Here is a 4,648-nt window from a genome sequence, read left to right as displayed (position 1 = left end):
GCCTTCCGGAGGAGGAGCGGGGTGGGAAGCAGCTGAATTTGTCACTCTTTCCTACAGCTAGCACTGGCCTGCTACGCAACATGGCGGCGGCGAGTTAGGGTGTTCAGCTGAACCTTTGAACCTGTTGTCCGCACGCCAATGCAAATAGGGTGAATATTCTAAACTTGTATTTAAGCCTTTAGGGTGCAAAGAGTTTAATTGGAAAATCCATTCTGCCTCCCTTCTCAGAAGTATATTATCATAATTGCACCTGTTGTAGGTAAGTAGATAAAATCTATCAATGACCAAAAATCTAAAATCCTCATGGTCAATAAAATGTTGCACCAATGGTGCCTCCAAAACTCGATGCTTTAATTTTGAATGATGTTCAGTGATTCGAGTGCAGACACTCATAGAATCATAGAATAGCAGAGTTGGAAGGGGTCTACAAGGCCATTGAGTCCAACCCCCTGCTCAATGCAGGAATCCACCCTAAACAATCCACCTTGTTGTTTTGCCAACATATATCAGATTACATGGGCAGATAATGATATAAATAACTTATTTTGTAGTGAAATGGCATAACATAAACTTCCTATTATCTGTAGGATGTTGGAAGACCATTGTTTGTACAGATAATGAACACACTGTGCACCTACCACAAATAAACTGCCCTCTGGTTTCTCCCAATGGTTTATATGGAGGTTCTATATCAGAATGGACCAATTGATCTCTTAAATTTTTTCTTCTTCTTAATCCTAATTGTGGACTGTTATTGCATCCTGGAAGATGATTCACCACATGCCAATGTTTTTGTATAGTTCTCATAATGGCATGGGGGATACTCGCGTAGAGGGAATTGACGTCGATGGTGACCAGGATGGCATAAGTGGGGAAAACCATTCCCTCAATTTTATTAATAAAATCAGTGGTATCCTTTAAGTAGGATGGCATTTGATCACGAAGTGATGTAAAAAAAAAAATCCACATACTGCGATAATGGCTCTAGCACAGACTTAGAGCCTGAAATAATAGGGTGACGGGGAGGAGGAAAATCAGGTTTATGAATCTTAGGAAGAATGTATAATACCGGTATACATGGATATAAGTTCTGTAAAAAAATTAGCAGTTCGTTCATCTATTAATCCCATAAGGAAAGGAAAGGAACCTCTCGTGCAAGTACTTGAGTCATTGTTGACTCCTAGAGGGACGCCTGCTTTTGCTGATGTTTTCTTGGCAGACTTTGTAGTGGGGTGGTTTGCTATTGCCTTCCCCAGTCACAGTTACCTTTTCCCCAGCTAGCTGGGTACTCATTTTACCGACCTCGGAAGGATGGAAGGCTGAGACAACCTGAGCCAGCTGCCTGAGAACCAGCTTCCGCTGGGATCGAACTCAGGCCGTGGGCAGAGTTTCGGCTGCAGTAACTACTGCTTACCACTCTGAACCACACGAGGCTCATTCCCATAACCATGGCCTTAATAACAACTGTTTTAATGAAGAAATATGTTTTGTAGGATCGGATAGGACGGGCTTATAACATAATTCATCTCGTAACCTCATTTAGATAATCATTTTTATTTAATAGTACAGTAGCACCACCTTTATCAGTTTCCTTAATCACTATGGATTGATCATTAGATAGTTGTTTCACAATGCATTGATCCCTCCTAGATAAATTATGCCATACTGATACAGAAGATTGTTCAAGTTTGCAGATGTCTTTTAACATCAAATGCTCAAACACTTGTATATGGGGATTATAGGAAACAGGAACAAATTTAGAACATGAATGGAAAGGAGATGGAGTCTCAGGAGCCTCCCTAACGAAAAAAACCCTTAATCAACCTTCTGTTGCATTGTAAATATTTTGTGGTACTATTATATTATATAAAATGTTTCCTTAAATCATTTACCTCATTTCTGTTCCTTCATTTAGTATTGCAGTTTGTATTAGGGCTTTGCACTGCCTCAGATCTGAACCCTGAATCTGAACCCCAAACCCGAAGCAGATCGGGGTGATTTGGACCCTCCTGAACCAGATCCGAAGTGGTTCGGGTGAAGTACGACGTGGTCCGAAGCCAATTGGCTCCAAAACTTCAGGCCGCCTCAGCGCTTTGGAGGCAGCCCCAGCCCCCCACCAGTCTCCTTACCTGCCTCCCTTGCATCTGGCGGCTTCCACTGCTGCCGACTCATAAGACAGGAAGTACGCCGTGCGGCCTACTTCCTGTCTTATGCGTCGGCGGCAGTGGAAGCTGCCTGATGCAAAGACAGCGGCAGAAGGGGAGAGAGGGGATTACCTGCTCCGCCTTTGTGTTCGGAGGCTTCCACTGCCACCGACACATAAGACAGGAAGTAGGCCTGCGGAGGCACCAGGTAAGTGGGGACAATTTTCTGGGTGCCGGCTGTGCAGCAGATTGGGGCTGCTTTGGGGGCTCCGGATCGGCCTCTGAGGCAGATCGGGAGGTCCCTGCACAGCCTTAGTTTGAATGCTGGTTAGCACCACTTTTTTTGCTGTTTGTTTCAACTGATGCATCCTATATTGTATATTTTTTTAGCAGACATGAAAGCAGCTTTCACATTTGCAACGCCTCTTAAAAAGTAAGAACTGAATTGCCCCCTAAAAGCATCATTTCCATTTAATACATTGTTGTTGGTATCGACTAGAGCGCCGATGGTGGAAAACTCGACTCATATCCAACAAGACATGACATAGAGAACATCTTCGTTCCTATGCGGTGGCAATACGTGCAGCGAAGAAAACTTTCTTCTCTGCACACATTGCGTCTGCGAATTCGCGTCCAGCAGAACTGTTCAAGGTGGTGAGAGATCTAACTCAGACACTTTCCCCCCTGAACCTGATTTTAGAGCCTTTAGTAATTCACTGTGATGCCTTTAATGATCATTTCATAGATTAAAAACTCTCGGATAAGAGCCAATTTAGATGCTGTCATTATAGCAGAAGCTGACAATGAAGTGTCCAGCAACTCTGCAAGTAGGATTACACTAGATCAGTTTCAGTTGGTGAGTACCGAGGATGTGGACAAGCTGCTTGGACAAGTAAGGAAGACAACTTGCCCTCTCGATTCCTGTCCCTCATGGCTGGTCATCCAGGGAGGAGATGCAGTTAGACAACAGCTACAGCATATTATTAATGCATCTCTCAGAGGGGAGTTTTCCATCATACCACTTTTTTAAAAAGCCCTCCCTGGACCCCCTGGACCTTAATAATTACAGACCAGTATCAAATCTCCCATTTTTGGGCAAAGTGACCGAGAGGGCAGTTGCCTTCCAACTCCAAGCAATCTTGGATAATACAGATTTTCTAGACCCATTTCAAACTGGCTTCACAACAGGATACGGAATTGAGACCGCCATGGTCGCCTTAGCGGATGATCTACGCCTGAGTATTGACAGGAGGAGTGTGTCCCTGCTGGTACTCTTGGACCTCTCAGTGGCTTTCGATGCCATCGACCATGGTATCCTTCTGGATCGCCTGAGGGGATTGGGAATCGGGGGCACTTTGCTTCAGTGGTTTCAGTCCTACCTCTCGGGCAGGTTCCAAATGGTGATGCTTGGGGATAGCTGTTCTTCAAAGAAGGAGCTGCTGTGTGGTGTACCACAAGTTGCCATCCTTTCCCCAATGTTTTTTAATATTTACATGAAACTGCTGGGAGAGATCATCCGGAGGCATGGGGCAGGGTGCTATCAGTATGCTGATGACACCCAAATATATTTCTCTATGCCTTCGACAACAGCATCAGCTAAGGATAGTGTGTCTCCTCTGAATGAATGCTTAGAGGCGGTAATGGGCTGGATGAGGAAAAACAAACTGAAGCTGAATCTAGAAAAGACGGATGTGCTTGCTGTCAAAGGCCACAACCTGGGTTTGGAGGTGTGTCAACCGGTTCTGGATGGGGTTACACTCCCTCTGAAAGACTGCGTTCGCAGCTTGGGGATGCTTCTGGATCCATCACTCCAAATGGTTGGGGCCAGAACTTTTCCTTGGGAATTCTGTTTGTGCTCAGAAACACAGCTCACAATGCAGCTCTTACTTAGCAGAGTAAGTTTATTAGCTTCAGACTTCTTTACAGTTCTGTGTCATTGTGCAGAGTGACAAAAGCTATACACATATACATATATACACAGTTTTTTATCTATATTACATACAGCTGTGATTAGGCTAACCCAGCCTCAAGGATCTTTGGTATATTCATATCATTATCACCATGATACCTTACAGAATCCTGGCAAGGTTCCCAGTACAGCTTCTTGTGGTAAATAACTGGCAAGGAGTCCAACTGCATGAAGATGAGGCATCCCAAACAGGCGGCCCTGTCCTGGTTTTTATTAAGAACTAAGTGGTTACATTTCTTGTTTACAAGTTATGATTGGTTGTTGCGTACAGCATGTTAATGCATGATTACCTCATGCACAGAAGGTGCTGTTAGTGTGTGTTCAGCATGAATATACCATATAAAGGTTAAGGAAATGCGTGATCATGGTGCCTTCAGTACTGTATTGTATTCTCTGTGGGTCTTGCGTCAGCACATTCTTGGCATGTTCCTTAGCAAGGCCTATCTTATCATTGTCCTCAGCACATCTCAGTATGGTCTGCCAATACTGAATGTGTGCCAGAGAGGAACAACAATAACCCCTACATCTCCCCTTT

The sequence above is a fragment of the Elgaria multicarinata genome, chromosome 6 (genome assembly GCF_023053635.1).
Source record: "Elgaria multicarinata webbii isolate HBS135686 ecotype San Diego chromosome 6, rElgMul1.1.pri, whole genome shotgun sequence".
Classification (NCBI taxonomy): Eukaryota; Metazoa; Chordata; class Lepidosauria; order Squamata; family Anguidae; genus Elgaria; species Elgaria multicarinata.
The sequence above is the reverse complement of the archived record's forward strand: the minus strand, read 5'-3'. Positions refer to the sequence as shown.